The sequence below is a fragment of the Furipterus horrens genome, unplaced genomic scaffold (assembly GCF_987537825.1).
Source record: "Furipterus horrens unplaced genomic scaffold, mFurHor1.1.pri manual_scaffold_3, whole genome shotgun sequence".
Lineage (NCBI taxonomy): Eukaryota > Metazoa > Chordata > Mammalia > Chiroptera > Furipteridae > Furipterus > Furipterus horrens.
This window is the reverse complement of record NW_028327173.1, coordinates 165,504,064-165,526,746: the sequence shown is the minus strand read 5'-3', so window position 1 is coordinate 165,526,746 and position 22,683 is coordinate 165,504,064. Positions and strand designations below refer to the sequence as shown.

The 22,683-nt window shown below is 41.8% G+C and overlaps 1 protein-coding gene across 1 annotated transcript in view; it reads right to left on the bottom strand.

The window, feature by feature from the left end:
- Positions 1–22,683, bottom strand: part of TLN2 (talin 2) — a 426,734-nt gene that overhangs the window by 306,146 nt on the left and 97,905 nt on the right. The window contains exon 4 of the mRNA XM_090270695.1: positions 17,701–17,773. The gene's annotated coding sequence lies outside the window, so the exon portion shown is untranslated. The remainder of the gene's footprint in view (positions 1–17,700; positions 17,774–22,683) is intronic.

Below are 22,683 nucleotides of genomic sequence, written 5' to 3'. Positions count from 1 at the left end.
AACCACTGTTCAGAAGTAAACATGGGGACTTCCGGCCAAGATGGAGGCTTAGACGGACACACTAGGTCTCCCTCTACAACTAGAGAGGAATACAACTACTTCAAAACAAAGGATAACTAGAAATTCCAGAAAATAAAACTACACGGAAGCCCAACATATGAAGTTATAAACCAGCGGTGCCATTCGGGCAGGTAAGAGTTAAAGAGGGCAGCGCTGTTTGCGGTCGCACCTGGGACAGCGGCGGGGCGGCGAAAAATCCCGGATCCGTCAAGCCCCTGGCGGTGCGCGACCCCAGCGCTGGGGAAAGCAGCCACCGCATCGCCTTGAACAGTGAGGCCCAGGGGGGCGGGAGGACGGATCCCGGTCTCCTAGCTGAATAACTGTGTGAATCCATCTTGGACCCCCGCCCCCAAAGAAAGCACCACAGGGCTGCGAAATAGGTTGCGGACAGGCGCCGGTCGCTGAATTGTGACGCGTACACAGGCACTGCCCCCTACAGCCGGCCCAAGAAAACAAAACGCATCTGTCAAAATGAGGCAGACAACTATAGAAATCCCGGTGGCACAGCTCACCAGGCAACAGATAGAGAACCTGACAGATGAACAGATAAGAAACCTGTCAGAGGCTCAGTTCTGGGCCATTGTTATCAGGTGGCTTACAGAATTCACAAAAGAGCAGGAAAAAGATAAGAAAGAAGCGAAAAACATTCATAACGAAAGGAACAAAACCACATACGAGACAGATGGTGAGGAAAAAAAATCCAGAGTTCATTTCAACAAACTGGAATATGGAGAAGGAACAAGCAGTCAACCAATGCAGAGAGAGGAAATGGGAAGCAACAATGAGAGGATCAGAAACCTCTGGGACAGCTATAAAAGGCCCAACATAAGAATCATTGGTTTGCCAGAGAGTGAGGAAGATGAACTAGAACTTGAAAAATTGAGTGAAAATATAATAAAGGAGAACTTCCCAGACTTGGGGAAGGGAATAGACTTGCAGGTCCAGGAAGCAAGGAGAGTTCCCAAGAGACTGGACCCAGGGAGAACCACTCCAAGACACATTATAATCAAAATGTCAAAAATTAAAGATAAAGAGAGAATCTTAAAAGCAGCAAGAGAGAAGAAAAGAATTATGTACAAAGGGGTCCCAATTAGACTATCAGCTGACTTCTCAAGGGAGACCCTACAGGCCAAGAAGGGACTGGCAAGAAATATTCAAAGTAATGAAAATCCAAAACCTACAACCACGAATACTCTATCCAGCGAAATTGTCATTCAGAATAGAAGGACAGAGAAAGTGTTTCCAGGACAAAATAAAACTGAAAGAGTTCATTAGATCCAAACCACTGTTATATGAGATGTTAAAGGGACTGGTTTAAGAAACAGAAGCTAGGGAGATGAAACAAAGGCAAACTAAACAGGCAACGAGAGTGGAAAAGGAACTGTGGGTACGGGAAGCCTATTGGGGGGAGGTCAACAGGGAGGGGGAGTGGGGAGAGGGAGGGAGATGATATAGGAATTGGGGATCATGGTAGGAGGGAATGGAATAGACGGAGAGAGGTTGGGAGGAACTGTATGCACAACTAATGGACATAATCTAAAAGGGGGGGACAACTGGAGGGAGGGGGGCCACCGGGTGGAGGGGAGCAGAGAGAAGGGAAATTGGCACAAATGTAATATTTTAATCAATAAAACACATTAAATCTGAAAAAAAAAAAAAGAAGTAAACATGGGATGTATTCAATAAATTCCAGTAAAACCAAATCACATAAATTTGTATGCACAAGTTAATCCCATGCTGGTTTTAAATCACCTTTAAGAGACTGGCATACATTCCAGAGAGTTCTGAGAACATTTTATACATGATCCTTGTTTTGAGCAAGAAGATCCCTCGCCTTAGGACACACATAGCTACCTCTAGCAACGTAATTTTAATAAGTTGGTTAAACATATCAAAGAGGCAGTGTAGGTCTCTGGATAGGAGGGCGAGACCTGCAACCAGGCAGAACAGGGCAGAAGCCACATGGCCTTGAGCAAGTGCTGTACATTCCCTAAGCCTCAGATTTCTTACATGCATGTAACATTGGAAGAGCAGCAGTATTCTCATAAAGATGTTGTGACACAAGTCGATGCACACAGATACCACAGTGAAGAGAATGGCGATAACTATAGCGACAGTGCTCTTGTCCTGGCTAGCCACCTTTATGACTTGCATTCTGTGGGCCTTCCCCTCTCTGGAGCACAAAATGAAGGAAGATCCTTTCTAACTTAAATCCTTTGATTCTAAGCTCCTCTCTATTCACCTGCTTAGGAGACTCATCATGAACAGTAGAAACCAACGTGAACTTCCAGATCCTACACCAGTTTCTTAAACATCTGTAAGAATAAATGAATAAAAGCAAACATATAATGCATGTGTGAATGCAACCCAACTGACTGCAAAGTCTAGGCTATGTGTCTGAATTAATGAAGAATGAAGTTGTAGGTGACTGCACTCTGAATAGGTATCATTTACTGACACTGTCTTTATGCCAGGCATAGAGCTGTCCAAAATACATAATTTCACCTACTCTTCATGAGTCTACTGAAGGTTGATGTCTGAGGTACAATCTGAAGCACAGAGAGGAGAAGACACTGGCATTTATTCCAGGACACACATAGCACTCCCTGTCTACACTGTCTCAGCACCACTGAGCTCCAACAAGGAAACCAAAACTGCTTTACACACACACACACACACACACACACACTCCATTTGAGGATGGGACTGTTAAATAAAGAGAAAAATTTGGAGTAGAAAATTCTCCTTTTACAAAGCTCCTATTCACAGCTTTTTGAAAGCCAATGATTGTAATTTATGTAGCAATAAGACATGTTAATTCCCAGTGTTGAAAAGGCTATGCTATTGGGGCCCAGGAATGCTAGAAAAGCCCAGAATTCCCATCAACAATGAGTCCCAGGTGGTTTTCAGGACTGTCCCTCCTAAGAGAGTGGAAGGGTGGGGATTTATGTTTATAAAAGCCCTAAGTGAAAAGCAGAGTAGTTCCCATGTCAAACAGCCCTCCAGCCCCAGCCCCTCAAAAGGAAAGAGGAGCAGCATCTAATCCCCAGTAAACCTAGGGTGGTCCACAGCAGACTCAGTGCTCCACTGCTCAGCTTCCACTGCTCAGCTTCCATCCCGGTCAGTCCCACGAGACTGCGAACTCTTCCCAGCTGGGGTCTGCATGCTCAAAAGGAATAGAAGGGCATCTCACAATCACAGAGCACTGGGAAACTTACTTCTCTTTCCATCTTTCATGTCTAGCTTAACTAATTTCGGGGTTTTTTAAGTAGCTCATATGATACTGGCTTTTTAAAGTTTACTGATGGGTGAGCATGGCCATTTTCATAAATGTTCCGTGTATGCTTAAGAGTAAGTATGCTCCAGGTATAGGAGCTGTGTTCTAGCCATGTCCACTAGGTTAAGCTTCTGTATCCACTGTTTGTCCTTTTGCTATATCAACTACAACTACTAGGAATGGTGTGTTAAATTTTCCCACTATGCCAAGGGAGAATCAACATCTCCCTTTGAGAGGCAGTCAATTATTATTCTCTCTACATATATGCTTACATGTATACAAAGCGACGTATTAAGGGCAAACAAGTTTAGAAATACTACACATGCCAGATTTCCTGTGTTGCAGATTTATAGTTTACAGGCAGCTTCAGAGTCTGTATGAATTTGGGTGTGAGCCCCAACTCCATAACCTGCTCTAATCCTCAGTTTTCTCATTCATAAAAACAAGATATACCTAGAATCTCATAGGGTTCTTGAAAGGATTACATTAAAAAGTGCCTGGCACTTAGCACAGTGCCCAGTTTTCAAGGTGCCTAGCTACTAATAAAATGGTCCATGACTTGGTTAAAGTCACACAGCTATTTACTAGTATGGAAGTAAAACCTTCTAACCTCTTGTCAATCAGGGGGCAGGGTGGGGTGTGGGAGGAGGCAGATGTATCAGAACTGTTTATTCCCGGGCTTCGTAGTTGGAAAAGTACAGAATAACACTATTCCATCCATGCCTCATTGAGAATATTAAGTCACACATCAGCTGAACACTCAACCTGCTGCAACTTAACTGCAATTGCCCAGTTTAGCTTGTTCTCTCTGGGATTTATTTCCCCTAGTTGCCGGCTTGAGGGCTTGTTGAAACAGCTGCACAATGATGCACTTAATAACCTTCTGGTTCTGGAAAACACTTGGCATATTTAATGCAGGCAAGAGTTAGTATCTGAACTGTAGGCAACTTTTGAGAGTTTATCCCAACCCTGGGATCTATGGGTTGTGTGTGTTGTGGGCGTGTGTGTGTGTGTGTGTGTAAGGGAAATAGGTGTGTGTGTGTGTGTGTGTATGTGTGTGTGTGTAAGGGGGGTAGGTGTGTGTGAAAGCAATTTCAGGGCAGACCATCCATTTGGTTATGCAGCTTCCTCTGCAATAGTCTCCCACATCCCAGCAGGGTGAGTGAAGCTTTGCCAAAGTTAATGTGTATCAGAGGGAGAAGATAAAATTTTCTTCTTTGTCTTTTGAACTCTGAAACTGATGCTTGGGAGTCATTTTGTCCTGAAAATGTCAGCTGCAGGAAAACAACAAAAGAGGCAGAATAAACTAGCAAGGAAACTTGCCAAACAGAAGAACATTCTTAGAAAGCCTCAGTGGTTAGCAAGTGAGATTTACTTTAAAATAAAAATAATAATAATAATTAAAAAAAAAAAAAACAGAAAATACACACCTCTGTTGAAAAGCAACTCCTACAAGAAGGTTTTTCACCTCCAAGCTCATAAGGAACAAGAAACCGCAGAAAGCCCAGGGGGTAAATAGGAGGCTGTCGGGTCCGGCTGCCAGGATCCGGCACAGACCTGCGCACACACCAGCTGGGCAGCGGTCCTTGTAAAGCTGACCCATATCTCAGTCAGGAGAACTTGATAAACGGACCACCACAGCCTAAACTTTATTCATAAACAAATTCTTGATGAAAGAAAAAAACCAACCAACTGCATATAGTTCTCAAAACCAGGAAGAAAATAATTTCCTCAAGATTTACTGACATAGATTCTCTCTTTCATTTCTTGGTATTTTTCCTCTTTAATAAAAGGAAAACCACTGACATGTGTGCTTTCTTTAGTCTTTGATATTCTCACCATCATTTGTCAGATTCCAGTGTCAACAATTCGAGTCACATGTCCATAGGAGGCCACACTAACGCAACTCCAGGGCCTTCAATACCCTACACTGGCCATTCCTTGCTTTCCTCAAAACCACTGCACAGACATAAGAAACTCAGCCGTAGGTTGGACAAACAAGTCTGGGTGTGATCTACAGTGCCTCAAAGACTACTCACAATCGCCCTTCCCTTTAAGCTTCAGGGGTGCAGTTGAAGCACATCTGGCCCAGAATTCAAAGGACCAGACACACTTCATTGTCAATCTATGTGAGGGACAAAGGAATGATGGCAAGAGGAGAAGGTGAGGACTTAAAATACTTTATCTCCTTCATTCCACGTAAGCCACCAGGGCAAAAGCCCTGGTGAGGGCAAAGAATGTAAGGAATTAAACATAACACTCGTCTCTCAAGAACCAGACAACTGCATACAAAATTAAAATGTTTCTAGTAAAATGACCTAGTAAGATTGAAAGGAAACCCATCAAAGAGATCACATTATAAATCACTCGCTCTCTTAGATTTTTAAATCTTCTGATCTTATTTTCCAGCTAACAAAAGTATAACATGCTGCTGGAACAAATTCAAACCTAATTCCATCCCTGTTACCCACTTCCACCAAAATAACTCCCAGTGACCAGTTAGACAAATGTCACTTCAAGCATTTTCTATGCAAATGACAATGACCATTAACTGAACACCTGCTGTATGCTAGAGACAATTCTAACTCTTGACCTGCATCGTTGAGCTTCTTGACAACTTCTCTATGAGGTAGATGTTTCTAACCCGCTTCATGAACAAGAAGACAGGCTGGGAATGGCAGCTTATCTGTCCAAGTCTGCACCATCCAACCCCGCTAGTAAGTACAATGTCTACAATAGCTAAATTTGTATACTTTAAAAAAGCTAACAGTTCAATAATACTGCACCCCTTAAGTCTGCAGCTGGATGCTCCTTTTCCCACTTTACAACATATATGGTAATTTAGTTTATCCACCTCCTTGGTCCCTGCACTGTAGTTACAATTTATGTTTCAAAGAAAGAAGAAAAGTTTGACTTATTGTTTCAGTGCCAATAGAGAAGTTGAAATAAAAGTGATTCACAATTCTGTACTTCCCATGCAATAAGGATGGATGGACACTATGAGGATTACCTTCTTAGCTACTTCAGAAAGTCTGGAGAGCAATGGGGGGAAAATGGGATACCTGCAATAGAACAACAATTTAAAAAAAAGAAAAGAAAAAGGAAGTCTGTGTGACTGTATATATACATACATTTGTGCACATGTAGCATGAGTCAATCTTGTGCCTTCAACAAACTTCAGGGGCAAAGTTCAAGTTCTTCCAAGAAGGAGGAAGGTAGGCACATGCCATTTTTCTTCAGAATGGACAATTAATAAACCCAACTTTGGGAGGCACATAATTCTACAATGAGAAAGCTTTCAGATCCCCAAAGAAAGACAGTATGTATTCCTCGGTTCTTGGCTCAAACATTTCTTCCCCCTTTTTTTAGATACTCACTAAAAGACTTTTTAAAAACTTCATAACTATTTTCTTAGAAATACAATTTCAGTTTCACATGCACATAATATACTCCCTTCAAAAGCCTAAGCTTTGTTGAGAATTGTATAGCCGATTTTATAGTCTTCAACCATCAAACAGAAATCAGTTGCCACAAATTATACTCCTTGTGCGCCATCAATGACAGCCACTTGCCTTTCTTCCATCACTTTTTCTTTCCAGCCTGATTTCAGCAGTTGAAAAACCCTGCATCAGCCTATGAAGGTAGGAGAATACTGGAATCATCAATTCCAAATTCTCCATTTTGCAAAAAGGCAGACTTCCATGGTTAAGCTTATTCAATCTGCTATCATCATTTCCTGCTAATGATTTATATTGAAAAGGCACAGGAAGCAAAGTCCCTCAGGGTCTTATTTAGGAGCCATTACAGTTGCTGCTTAAAATAAGATTGTAAGCGGGAACAGAAAAATCAACTTGGGTGAGGTGAAGACTTGGTTCCTATTAATGCTTATCAGGTATTGACCAACTAAGTAAGAAAGACATTACCTCCACCCAGCTTTGATGATTTGGGTGATACCTGCCTTAAGGACAGTCAGGAGGAAAGAGTTGACCTGGCTTAAGGTCCCAACTCTGCAGTCAATACCATGGTCTCTGGAGCCTGCAGAGTGAGTTCACCCAGCTCCGCCACTTTAAACTACAACCCCAGTAAAGTTGCCTAACTATTCAGTGCCTCTGTTTCTTGACCAATAAAATGGGAATAGTAGTAACTACACTTAAAATTGTTCCAAAGCTTACATAATACTTCCAACCACACTTAGAACTCTGTATGACACATGTAAGTGCTCAATAAATTGTAAATATAATCTCTTTCTTTAGCATTATACTTCTATCCCACACTCAAAAGGCAACACTAACAGTGGCTCTCTACTGTGTACCATACTTTTTCATACATTACCCCATTTGGTCCTCAAAACACTCTGAAGAGACAGATAGGACTTTAATATTCAGTTGAAGAGCCTGAGGTTCAGACAAGTTTAAAATCTTGCCCAACAGTATATTTTGTGTGTGTTATATGCCATTGAGTTGGGTCCAACTACAGTGACCGGATGGTTGAGTGACATCCACAATGTCCTGTCCTCAACAGCCCTGCTCAGCTCCTCTATATTCACGGTGATGACTTCCTTTATGGAGTCACTCCAGCTTGTATTTGGTCTTCCTCTTTTCCTGCCGCCTTTGGTTTTTCCCAGTATATGCCAGGGGCCTGAAATCTGAACCTAAGTCTGGTTGTCTTCAAAAGCTGTGGTCTTCCTACTTCCCTGAGCCCCATGCTCCCTTCCTGCCTTACATATAAGTAACTAAAAAGGAGTGCTGCTGGCCAGCATTTACTGAGTATTTATGTGCTAGGCCTGAAATAAGTGTACTATATAGCTTCTCATGCCACATAGCAACCTGATGGATAGGTAAAATCATTACTCCCATCTTTCAGATGAGAAAACTAAGGTTTAAACAGTTACAGTAATACGTGCAGGGATATTAAATAAGTGAATAGGAGAGCTGGGATGAGGCTTTTGTGCCTCTCAATTGTTTCATTAACTAAAAGAAAGAAAGGGGGCAGGAGGATGAAAAAATTTGCTCAACAGGTCCAGTAAACCTTTGCACCATCAGATCAGTATTACCTGCGGAAGAGTTACATGTTAGCTTCTCAGAGTAAGTAACGTTGGTAATTCTCTTATCACAATATTAACAGTATGTTTGACTTAGAACAAAAGTAGAGTCCTCATACAATCTCTAGGGCAAAGTCATGTTTGCTAAAAAATTAACATGCACAAAATTTAAATGTTGAAGTGGGGAATAATTATTCACATTCATTACCAAGCAACAATCATCAGCTCATTTTTCCCGACGCCCTACAAGAGGAACTGGAGGTGAACAACCACAACCCCTAACAAATTGAAGAAGAAAAGCAGGGATGATTTTGCTTGGGGTTTCTTTGTTTCTAGAAAAAATTAACTCAGCCATTCAAAAATAAAAAATAAAAGAAAGAAAGAAAGAAAGAGAAAGAAAGAAACCTCACATTTTATTCCAAACAGAACAAATATTTCAAACTTTACTGTGATTTTCTACTAATGGCAGCTTGGGATATGAAGAAAAATGGCAGGACAAGCAGAGAGGAGTGAGCCTAAGGAGCAGTAAAGAGGAACAGACAGACAATGAAAGAAAAGGCACAGGCACAAAAAGGGGGTGAGCTCGAGGTGCAGAACAGGAGGAGAGGGAGAGCTCAGTATGCTCTGAATTAGTAACACAACCTCTCCCTGTCCTTGGCTGCAATAACGTCCACCCTCCACTGTAATCTGATTAGCTTGTTCATCTGTATTCACTGGTTTTCCAGTGAAACAGTACCAGTGAGGAGCTGCCCACATGGTGAATGGGGGTCGGGGGGGGGCTGCTTCTTCACTGTCTTCCAATCTCCATCAGCAGTTAGAGTAAAAACCATTACTTTATGGCCCACAGGAAATCTGTTTCCCTCTTCTCTATTCAGCCTACCCCTTCACAAGAAAACTCAGGACCAAGTTCATCAAAATAAAATTCTGCCTCTTTATCAGGCAATTGCTTACCCAATCTCCTACCTGAAAACTCAAACAAGCAGCTCAAAAACACCTTTCTTCTAGGCACAGCTACCAGAAATGACTCAAAGCATAAGGTAAATGAGTAGTGAGTGATGTGATTGATCACCTGCCTACCAGAGCTTCTATCCAATTAAGCAAGGCAGGCATGGATGACTGTACCAAAGGCAGAGGATGTAGGCCTTCAGCCCTGCGAAGAAATAAAAGGGGAAGAAATGGAAATCAAGGCTGCAGCAGCAGCCTTGAAGCAAACATATACCCAAAGTTGAAATAAAAAAAACGAGATAATTATAGGTCATTGACAATCCCATAGAGTGAAGCATTCCCTAGTCTGACATAATTTTTGTCTTATTTGTAGTCAAAACAAATCTCGAGTGAAATGTAGAATCCTTCAGGCAAAGCAGCACAAGTCCTAACTAGATGTTAGGGTAATGTGATTAGGACCAAAATAAACCCACAGCCCACATAAAAACACCAAGAACACATACCAAGGTGGGTAGGATGCTGTGTGTCAATTGCCAGGAAGAAAAAACAGAAAATCACATATTATTCTACAACTAATTTAAAAGCTCTCGTTGCTCAAAATCAATAATAACTTGTGAGCCCTCTTTATTTTTTTATTATATTTTATTGATTATGCTATTACAGTTATACTGATATTCCCCATTTGCCCCCCACCCCACCCAGGACCCCTCACTCCCTCATGAAATCCCCCCACCATTGTTCACGTCCATGGGTCATGCATATAAGTTCTTTGGCTACTCCATTTCCTATACTGTACTTTGCATTCCCAGATCTTCTGTAACTACCTATTTGTACTTCTTAATTCCCTCACCTTTGCACCCATTCCCCCACACCCCTCCCATCTGACAACCATTAAAACATTCTCTGTAACCATGATTCTGTCTGTTCTTCTTGTTTGCTTAGTTTGTTTTTTAGACTCAGCTGTTGATAGATATGTATTTTTTGCCATTTTATTGTTCATAGTTTTGATTCTTTTCTTTTTCTTAAACAAGTCCCTTTAACATGTCATATAATAATGGTTTGGTGATGATGAACTCCTTTAGTTTTTTTGTCTGAAAAGTTCTTTATCTGCCCTTCCATTCTAAATGATAGCTTAGCTGGGTAGAACAATCTTGGCTGGAGGTCCCTGCTTCTCATGACTTTGAATATTTCTTGTCAATCCTTCCTAGCCTGCAAATTTTCTTTTAAGAAATCAGCTGACAGTCTTATGGGAACTCCCCTGTAGGTAACTAACTTCTTTTCTCTTGTTGCTTTTAAGACTCTATTTATCTTAAATCTTTGGCATTTTAATTATGATGTGTCTTGGCGTGGGCCTCTTTGCATTCATCTTGTTTGAGACTCTGTGCTTCCTGGATTTGCATGTCTATTTCCTTCACCAAATTAGGGACATTTCCTTTCATTATTTTTTCAAGTAGATTTCCAATTTTTTTGCTCTTTCTCTTCTCCTGGCACTCCTATGATGTGAACGTTGGACCTCTTGAATTGTCAAGAAGCTGCTTATACTTTCCACATTTTTTGGATTCTTTTTTCTTCCTTATGTTCCAAATAATTGATCTGATTCTCAGCTTCATCCACTTGACTGTTATTTCCCTGTAAATTGTTCTGTATTTCAATTACGTGTACGCTTCATTTCTGACTGAATTTTTTTATGCTCAGTGAGTTCCTTGAGCACCCAAATAACCAGTGTTTTGAACTGTTCATCTGATAGATTGCTTATCTCCATTTCACTTGGTTCTTTTTTCTGGAGTTTTGATCTGTTCTTTCATTTGGGCCATATTTCTTTGTCTCCTTGCTTTGGCAGCCTCCCTATGTTTGTTTCTATGTATTATGTAGAGCTGCTTTGACTCTGTGCCTTGGTAGTATGGCCGAATGTAGCAGGTGTCCTGTAGGGTCCATGGCACAGTCTCCCTTATCACCCAAGCTGGGTACTTGAGTTGTGCCCTTCATGTGGCCTGAGTACACCCTCCTCTTATAGTTGAGCCTTGATTGCTGTTGGCAGATCAGTTGGAGGAATTTACCCAGGCCAGTCAGCATCAAGGACTGGCTGTGACTACTGACCACCAACCTCTGCCCTCCATGGAGGATCAGCTGTGCAGGGGCAGAGTGGTGGTGCTTTGACTTGGTCTGTAGCTGTCCACTGAGTGCACTGGCCCAGGGTTTCCTGGGTGGTTCAGACCAAGGTCAGTCCCCACCTGTGTTTTGCCTGGGGCCACCCTGAATGAGCTATAAAGCAATCTGAGATGGTTGCTATTTTGCTGGACTTGGAGATTCCCAGGCAAAGCCAAGCTGTGAGTCTAAGCAGGCTGCTGCTAGTGCTAGGCCTGGGGCTCCTTGAGGCCAGCTTTTGCTAGAATTTAGAAAGTTGTGAAGCATGAGCCAAGACCATCCATTCACATGGAAAAGCAGCCTGGGTGGGGCAGAGTCTTGGGAGATCTCAAAGGCGGGCCAAACAGTGTTAGCCAGGTTGATAAGAACTCAAGATATGGCACCAGCTTGCCAGATCTGTTGGGGAGAGTTTAGAAAAGGGACAATGGCCTCTGCTCACCTAGATGTCAAACAATTCAGTTTCTCCCTATATGCTACTGGTGCCTTTCAAGCTGCTATTCTGATGCTAGAGCTCAGAGAGAGTGAGTCTGCGTAAGTTTGTGTGTGGGTTCTTTAAAATGAAACGCTTGGGGCTCCTGAAGTTTCTTCCACTGACTCAATCCCTGCTATTTTTTTGCAGCCAGAAGTTGTGGAGACTTACCTTCCTGGCACTGGAACCCCAGGCTGGGGGGCCTTCTGTGGGGCTGGGACTCCTCGCTCCGAAGATATCCCTCCTGAGTTTTTATCCACAACACGTGAGTGAGGGACCTGCCTGTTCCATGCCTGCGCCCCTCCTACCCATCTGGATGGATGTGGTTTCTGTAATTCCATAGTTGTCAGACATCCATTCAACAATTTCTGATGGTTCTGAGTGACAATTGTTCTATATTTTAGGCATAATTTTGATATGGTTGTGTGATATGGTTACCTATGCTGCCATTTTGACCTCAAGCCCTCTCTCAATACTGCCTTACCCTCAGTCAATAAATAATTTAAGAGAAGCTGCAACATGGACAGCTAACTATCTCTCTCTAAACTCGCATCTCCACCTGTAAGAAGAGATGGCTGGATTGGATAAACCTCAAGAAAGAGTCTCATTCTCAATGTCGTCAGTTTTGGGATTTGCCTGTGCAGCTGTCAGCAACCTCCAGGTCACAGCCATGTTACATTGGAGGTGCCCTTTCCCACCTGGGATCCTGTTGCATAAGGCATTTGCCAGCATGGGTTTCAGTAAGGCGCTGCATGGGAGGGACATGTCACAAGCGTAGCTGGTATGGTGCACAAAGGAAAGGCAGAGTGCCCACAAGAGGAATGTGAAGCATGCTCTGCTGGCTTTATTTATATTTTAGGACCTCTCCACCGCCAAAAGAATTCACAGGAGCCTGATATAAAACACATACAAACATGTATACAGGGCAGTAAAAATGAAGATAAAAAAACAGAAACCATATGGTGTTCTCTCTGTAACACGGATCACTTAGTCACTGGAAGCATGTCTACACAGATAGCCTAAGGATGTCCATGTAAACAGCAATCCTGCAAGCTTTCCAGCACTTCTTAGAGTGACAATACGCATGAGAAAGTTTGCGAACCTCTGACAAATGAAAGGACCCTGAACTACTTATATTCCAAAAGGGGAAAGCTTAAATGCCTGTGCTCAAGTGCACCAGAAAGCAGTACTACAGTCACTGGCTCCTTGGCAAAAAATCTGGAAACTGCAAATTTCCATTGACAGTAAAATGAAGAAATTATAGTGTGTTCACACAACTGGTTACTATACAGCAATAAAAGAACAAATATGTCAAACAATGACATGGATGAATCTCACACACAATGCTGAGCTGACAGCATTAGCTAACATATAATAAACTTCATTTGGAAGGGGGTTAAAAATTACACTGGGGGGTGACTGAAGACAGCCATCTACCACATAGATTTAAACAGAAAAATCACAAAAATCGAAGAACTGAAAATGATAAAAATCTTAGCATTAGAATGGGCCTCGGATCTCCTCTAGCTCAGCAGCACCATCGGACAGATAAGGAATCAGAGGTGCGAGGGGAGTTCATAGTCACTGGTGCTCTAGCACGCCACACCTGTGACTTTGTACCCTACCAGCTCCTCCTGCCGGAACGTTAAAAACTTACATTTCTGCTCTTCTTGGTGCAAATGAGGTATATAAGAGAAAACCCATCTTGCTCATTCACTTTCTTCAGGGAAAGTTTCCGCTTGCCCAGTTTGTTCATTCCACACCCCAACAAGATAAAGATAGAAGCTGATTTAACTCTTCTCATGAGCTATGCCAGCCATTTAGAGACGATATCTGTTGAATACTCACTTAAGAGCTTCTGAGAGATTAAATGCAACTTACAACTCTCCGAGTCTTTAACAGTTCAATTATAATCACAACCTGACACAAACTTAATTTCCATATTTTGAAATAATACATCAAACTGACTGGTGCCATTTCCATGTTCTTCCCTTGGTCACATGTCGATGTCTATGCACTGCTAACATTTCTTCAAGGGTACTTGAAGGTCAGATTATGTTTGCATGAGAATGACTACTCTGAATTAATTACCACTCTTAAACAACCTCATCTGCCCAATAAGGGTTTTGAGAGGCGGGGAAAAAAAAAAACATTAAAACTTTGTTCCAAACATATCATACATACTTTTAAAAAAGAGACCATTGGGAATTTTCTTGAAGACATCACATGTATTTGACCTTTTTAACAGAATTATATTTCACTGACAGAATGGAGGCAGTTTTATGGTTATTTTTTCATACTTCTACTGACATAAAGAAATCAGGCAAAACCTTGTTCATAGTCTATTCAAAAGTTTTGCTCTCCAGTAATAAAAGAGCCTCTGGGAAGTTAATTACTGGCAAGAACCGAGAAAAAGTTGGAGATGTGTGCATGTTAAGCTGGTAGCCTTCAAGAGATTTGTGACACGAGGGAAAAGGACAAGTCACTGTGTGCGCTATGCATATAATTCAAGCAAAAATGGAGAAAGGTATGTCCTCCAAATTATAGGAAAAGTAATACTGGGGTATCTTCCCACTTCCTAAAAAGGAACTGTCTTTCTCTTTCGTGTCAATGCAGGGTTGGGGTGGGGAAAGGATTAACATGTAAGAGATCTGGAACATTCTCTGCCCCCAATAAAAACAGAAATAATGAAATAGAGCCAACAGTCAGAGCTCCCACAGACTACTAGGTTATAGGCTTTTATGCCAATTGAATCTAGGAGTTTATTTACTGAGCACCAATTTCATGCAGACGTACTTCTAGATTTCATGAGGACTGAGGACTAGGGAAGGAACTGGCATTTACTGTATGCTTTCCATGTATGGGACACTCTGCTAGGCCCTTTATATGTCTGTCCCATGCCACTCATCATTTTCACAAGCACCCCACAGGGTAAGAGTGGTGGCCCATTTCACAGATAGGGTAACCAGAGGTTAAATGACTTGTCCAAGGACACACAACTCAGGAACAGGAACAGGAAGTCAACCCAGGTCTCTATAGCTACAGGATACACTCCCTCCACTGCCCGCACTGACTCCAGGCTACAGGACACCACCACCCCAAAGGTAAAGGAAACCCAACATTACAACAGAGCTGGGAGCTCTAGGACAAAACAGAAGGACACGAGCACTGTGGTGAGACATGTCACAGAGGCTCAAACAAGGAAGACATGAACTGACAGGCAGGCAGTGAGTGGACCAGAAAAAGCTCCCCAAAGGAGGAATCGCTGAAGCTAGGCTTTGGGGAATGAGGTGGACATCAATGCCTAGTGACAGCTAGACAAGTACAACAAGCAAAGGGAAAACATGGCAAAGGCACAGGGACCTACACAGCATAAGAAAAGGATCCTTTGGCTGGACTGAGCACAGGTGGTGTGGGGAGATGAGGCAGGAATAGGAAGACACAGGTCACCCTTGTGAGAAGAGCTCATAGGATTTATACGTCATTCATTTGAGAATGAGGAGTCTTCGAGGTTATGCTAGACAGTTCAAGCTGCTATAACAAAAATACTATAGACTCAGCAGCTTAAATAATAACTTGTTTCCTTAGTTCTGGGGGCCCTAAGTTCAAGATCAAGACACCAGCAGATTTGGTGTCTAGTGAAGTTCTGCTTCCTAGTTGATAATGACCATATTATTGTTTGGGATGTCACATGGTGGCAGGGGTGATAGGGTCCTCTAAGGTCTCTCCTATAAGGGCACTACTCCCATTCATGCACACTCCGAGTGCCATCATACTGGGGGTTAGGTTTGCAACATATTGATTTTGGGGAGACAAACATTCAGTCCATAATGAAGGGTCTTGAAATGAAGGCTGAAAGAGGAGGACATGAGTCACAAAGCCTGAATGTTCAATTTTACAAGCTAGATGAATGGGAAACAGATGTTACCAACCCAAGCCGGAGAGAACGGCAATGGAGGTCTGCAAATGTCCATGGAGTGCCCTTCCCCAAACATTGTGGCCCAAACCAGCAGTGCAATATAGGAGACTTTTGTAGGATGGTTTCCCCTTCTAAGAAACAGATATACCTAATTTTCTTTATTTCCCTTAATGCAAGGGGAACCCAAGAATTATCAACAGTTGGCTCTGTCTACCAAGCAAACCCAATTACAAAACTTCAAAAACCACCCATTAGAAGAGAGAAAATCATTCCTCTGAGCAATTATCTATATTTGTTAAATATACCAATAAATATCTTGACAGGGAAAACAATGGTTGATGTAGTTATGAAAAGCCTCCACAGTGTTCTGTTTCTTTGACAATTATGGGGTCTTTTTAGAAGTTGCCGGGCTACGTGGGCTCAAAATGTTATCAGGACTAAAGAAAAGCTTAAATTTTTTTAAAAAAGAGATTTGTTTAAGCAAGAGATATTTCTGAACCAAGGAAGGCCCAGATATGAGACACTCAAAGAAAAAAGAATAAACTCAGCCAGAGGGCCCTAGAAATGATGGTTTTTGCAATGAAATGTAGGCATTTCACCATTAAAAGACTAAAATTTCCCACTGTTATTCAGTGACATCAGGGGGCTATATGAATGTGCAATGTAGCAAGTGTATAAAATACTCAATCAAACTGCACTAATCTCAGACTTCTCGGCCTCTGGTTTTGACCCAGGACAGAGCCTGATGGTCAGTGAAGGGTGTCCTGGTGGGCACAGGCCAGAACTAGATGCTGAAACTCTGGGCACCATACAATGGTATGTAAGTCACAGTCCTTCACAGAGATACAATGAACCAACCAGGGTCACTGCTGGTTTATGACGCTGGCACCTCAAAAAAAAAAAAAACACTCAAAAGAGGCTGTCAGAAGGCAAGTTAAAGACCTATTTTTTAACTAAAGATAAGAACTCTAGGAAAATGGTGTTGCTCATTCCACCCTGGCTCAAGAGAACAGTCTGAAAACAAATAGCTTCATCCTGAGTTAGATACATAAATTTCTAGAAATTCCACAGTGATCAATCAATAAAATAGCGATTAATCCTTAACATTCAGGGGTGAACGCCACAAGGCATGACTATAGCTCCCACAGAACGTCTTTCTGTCAAAGCAGAAGGGACTCTCCTTCTCCAAAAGGGGTACACAGCGTTAGGGAAGCTGAGAGATGAAAGTGGCATCTCTTTCAGGCAAGTCAATCCTCCTCTAACATCTGGGAAGAAAAATATTTTTACATTTAAACAGATAAAATGCACTATGGGATGGCATGTAAAACCCAAATATCTGTAAGGAAAAAAAAGGAGAATTCAAAGAAGTTTTCACAAGCCTCCAGTGGGCAGTTTGGAGCTCGGCCCAACCCTTTTGGGGGGGAGTGTTGAATTTTTCATGGTAAAGTACAGGCAATGCCTATCAACTCTTCTTCTTTAACTCAGAAATGTTCCAAAACACAAAAAACAGACTGACAGACTCCTCTGATGCCTGTATTTGTACCATGTTCATATGTCATCAGTACCAAGTGCTGCTAGTGGTAGCCTCATGATACCCTCATCGCTCTCCTGGAAACAGCACAAGCGCAGGAGAGGCCCACGGCTGGAGGTCACCCCAAACTGAGGACAGAAGGAGGATGTATTGAAGAGCCTGGATATGGACAGCACACAATAAATAATAATTCCACTAATGTTGCAGCAAGCTGTTGTCAAAGTGCTTTATAAATGTAAATACTATACACTTGGGGCTAAGCAGCCAGGGACAATCTGTGCATTTTACCTTTTACACTTCTAAATGCACTTACCTTTTCTGGACATGGGAAGAGCATATATCACTTTGTACCACGAATTTGGATTCTCTGGAAGTTGTCTTCTTTCCTATCCATAAAACACATTTTATTAATTCTCTGAGTTTTGTTTCAAGGGCCTGGAGTATCCAGGGGGCAGATACAAGGCCTTGCTTGTACACTCACTTTTCACCTTACAATTGCAAACTATGAGACACCCAACCCTAGCACCACCCTGGGACAGGCAAAACATCACCAGGCATGGATTAGTGGGGATAAAGGAACAGAGGTTCCAAGTGGGACCCCAAATGCCAACAACCATAACTTACAAATTAAATGATATGCAAAGTCCTAAGCTCAGCTCAAAGAAGTGATGTGTCTTACTATGCGTCAGGCAAGATGCATGTATTATTATCCCTATATTATCATAACATACCCATTTCTATAGCATCTCATTATCTAAATTATCGCAACTCTTGTACAAGGTAAGCCTCAGTATGTCCCTACTTCACAGCTTAAGAAACTGAACCTGCACCCAAGTCTAACTGACCTGAAAGCCTAGTGCTCCCATCCTCTGGGTCACTACACCACAGGGTCAAAGCTTCTGCACCCACTGCCCTGGGCCCTTGAGGAGACAGTGTGCTCTGGCGGACTCCCCGAGTTTGCCCTGAGGGTTTGGCAGCAACTGTCATGAGCCATGACACTGAAACAGTCCATTTGGGGCCTTTGGACCACATCCTAGTAGCTCATTCTGGAAAAGGTGCTTAACTAAAGCTGCCAGTGACAACATCAGAAAGAATGAAAAAATAGACTATTGGGAGGTTTCCAACCTTAAAACTTTTTCTATGTATTAAGAATATTCTGTTGCACACGGCTTACAAAAATAAGATTTTTAAATACAGAATTTGAAACATGTGTCCCTATCCAAACCCAGCCTTAGTGTTTCCTTTTCTAACTGAGAAAGAACAAGATGTGGACAACGGATCAAAAGCCACTGAATTCTTTCTCGCTTTCTCTCTAAAGGGAGCCCAAGCAATATGAGGCAGAGTGGAGGGAGGGAGTTCCAGGAAGGGAGGTGGCCCAGCAAAGCAACCCCCACCCCTCGCCCTGCACATCAGTGGTCCTGTTGGTAACTGAGGCCAGTGAAAGCCAAGACCTGACTAGTCTAGCCCCACCCCCACCCCCTTTCCTCCCTGGCTGTGGAATCAGCGAGATGCTAACAGGGTGGCACCCAGAGGACCAAATGGAGCCAGTCTTAGCAAAGCACTCGCAGTCCAGGCAAAAGAAGGCAAGGATGCGGGTGCAAATGTACACTCGCCACCCAGCCAGTGTATCCCAAGTGGAATCCAAGGCCAATCATTCTCTGGAATATAGATTCTATTGGAAGATCCTTGAAAGTTTGCTAAATCACACAGATTGAAGATGCCAACTGGATATGATTGCATTTATTAGGATCACAAGATAGAAATTTATGAAATAAATAATAGAAATGGAGCATGATCAATGAAACTACATGTAACAAATGCTGTTATTCATGATTGGCTAAACAAATAGGTTCAGCTACCTGAACTGAGCTATTAACATACATGGGTCATTTTTTTTTTTTAAAGGTAATTCTTACAGAAAAGCCAAATTATTTTTATTCAGCAGCCATTAAAAGTTCCCAAACCACTGCAAGTTCATCACTGTCAGCATGACCAGCATATGGAGACAGGCAGTACAGGGTAACAGTTAAGATCTGAATCTTAAAGCCAGACGTCCTTGGTTCAAATCCTGACTCCACTATTTGGCAGTTTAGTCCCTTTATCTATAAAATGGAGATAAGAACAGTACCTAGCTCACAAGGTCGTTAGGAAAGCTAAATAAGTAGGACACTGAGATTAGAGCCTAGCTTATTATTCTATTCACAGAAGGAAGAGGCAAGTAATGGCTATATATATATACCTTCACTGGTCTGAAAGTAATTATTACATTTAAAAAAATCTAAACAGGAAAATATGAGTTTAAAATAATTTTGCACTAACTAAAAATTTTTGCTCAAAGTTTAGACCCATAATTTTCAAGGAGATTTTAAGATAATAACTAAGTTATGAAAACTTTACTTATTTAAAGTTAAGTTACTTTTCTTAATAAATAAACTTCATTTCCATGAACTTCTTTTCAACTTGATACCAATTTGGTCACTTTTGTTTTAAATTGCCCATTAAAAATATATACTTGCTTCAGTGAACATCTATGGGGCTGAAATGTTCACTCATCTAGAAGGAAACATCACATACTTAAATTTACCAGTATAAGTAAATGGTATATTTATTTATCTCTACCTAACATACCAATTAAGGAGAATTTATAGAGAATCTTAGTCTTAGAGATTCCCTCATTAAATACAAACTATTAAAAAATAAAAAAGTCCAAATATCTACAGCCAAAAAAAAAAAAACCCTTAAAATTTTACCAACGGTAAAAAGTAAATATTCTGCATGTCAACAATAAAGTACTATAAAATATATACTATTTTATATAAAATTATGAATCTGGTTTTCAAGTATGGTATATATGGGATTTGGGCTTTTATTTTTAAGAGAAGTACCTTATATATCATCTTTAGAAGACAGGAGGGCAAAACTGTGCAAAAAATAGCCTGTTAAAGACATCTGTGCTTCTCCTGCCCACTGCTGCCTATATCCTTGGAAAGACAACTTAGTTGCTTAGTAAACATGTCACATTTTATTATGCTTCAATTACATACTTCCTTTGATCAACCATGCTAGCATTTAATTACCACACAATTAACTTGGGGCACTAACACATGCTCATGGGCTTTTCTGCTTTGGCCACGGACACCATCAAACAGTTGACCCAAAGCTCACGTGCATTGCCCCACCCCACCCCCGTTCTCTGTCTTCCAGGCATTTGTCTGGGTTCAGGCTATGAAAGTCCCACAGAACAGCAATTTTTCCACAACCTGAGCCATAGCTGCGTAACAGAGGACCAGCCTGGGGCAGAGGACTCACAACACAAGCACCCTCCTCGATGGGGACTTGGTGATCACGGGAAGACAACTCAAGCATCAAACAGGATTTTCCATCAGGAGAATGGTTACCAGACTCTGGTATTCCACAGCAGAAAAGCCCACCCCTTCCCTAACTGGGGTGCTAACTGTATTCAATGCCCTCCTCACCTCGAAAAAGAAAACCACTGCAAACTATCATTTCATTAAAAGAAGCCACTTTAAAATATTTTTTAAAAGTAGGTAGAACAATATTTTTCAATAAAAGGCAATTCTTTGAATAAATTTATCTTAATAAGAAGTATTTTTCTCCTGTTGATTTTTAGACCAATTCATGGATTGGTGCTTTGGAAAACACTGAATTAAATGGTTTTTAAGGTTCCTGCTAATCCTTAAACCACTTACACATAGCTCAGCAAGTGGTTTTGAACTAAAAAGAAGTAAAGCTATTAATTATCACCAGTAAATACAAATAATGTGTAATTCATTCATTCTACATATGCTAAAGTGACAAAAAAATACACATGCCATAAAGGGGGGGTTAAAGAGGAAATATACTGCTTTCCTGGTATAATTTCTAGGAAGATTAATTTCCTGTCTGAATGCCATTCTGCTCACACATGATTTCAAAAAGATGTTTTTCTGCTCTATAACAGGAGTGGAATCAGCTGTTTTAACTTGGGGCCCTAGAGTACAACTCTCAAGTTGCGTAGTTATTTATAACTATAGAGCAATGCCTGCTTCTGTCATATCAAAGTATGCAAGACCCCGGGGGAAGGTCACGAGACAGTGTCACTTGCTTCAGACACACTGCCAATTTAAGACTCCCCCAGCCTTTGGGAGAGCTTTCAGATTAAGAATGCCCCAGAAACAAACCAAAGGGTCTCCTGGCAGGAGGGATCTCATCATACCTAGTTCCTAGGAATTCAAAATGTTAGTCTGAAGAGTTGGGTTCCAGTTGGATGTCCGTAGCATGATTCATGTGATTATCCCATGCAGATATGAATTTGCTCCGTCAATATTTGCGGAACATTTCCTACTCAGAAAGCACCACTGGAGTCTCCTCACTTTCCTCCCCTCAACACACCTGGAAAAGGTATGCCACAGTCTAGTTTTCTGGAGCAAAGCCTAAGCCCCTTCACAAACTGCTACTAGACTATGTGCTGTAACAACTGCCACCCTCAGAACCTGCAACACACACAAATGATTTCAGAGGACAGAGAGGTCCCTTCCTCCTGGAGATGGCACAGTTGGCTGGATTTGAGCAGCGTGTTTGAAGAAAGAGACAAGAAAGAAAAGTACCAGAAAACTTTACTCCTGAAGCATAGACTCCATGGGGGGGCTGGATCTCCATGGGTCTCATTTATACTGGTTTTCCCCATGTCTAGAACAGTGCCTGCCAAAAAGTAAATGCTTATGAGATAGCTGTTCTGTTCAATAAAAGAAAAGAATAAAGGAAAGAACGATCATAGATTTATCACTAACTCAGTCATCATGTAAGTAGCTTTAGGTATTCGATGACCTTTGTTAAACCTGGCAACCAAGTCCAGGCTACTCAAAGCAGCCAATTTCTCTTCCTCCTCAGAGGCAGACAAGGCCAAAGTGTAAGTCACAGACTGGGTGTAGGGAAAACTTCTTTCACTCTTGCTCACCTACCTGTTGTAAATTTCTTAATGTGTTCCCTACTGATGTTACAAAGCAGTCCTTAAAGAGCATGTGGAAGAGGGAGACAGACTCAAAGTTTCACCCAACATCTAACGTTTTTGTCTAAAATGAAACAGAGCCAACATTGTAGTTCTGAGAAGTTAAGGAAGTGCTCCAGCCTGGGGCCACAGATAAATTACAGAGCTGAGGACCCGCCCATCAGCTGAGCTACCCACCCCAGACCCCAATTAGAGGGCAGGCTGATGGGCTCCAGTGGGCGGACCCTCAGGATAGAACCTCCGGAAGAACACTGGCTAAACAGAAGGATTCCTTGCTTATTGACATGA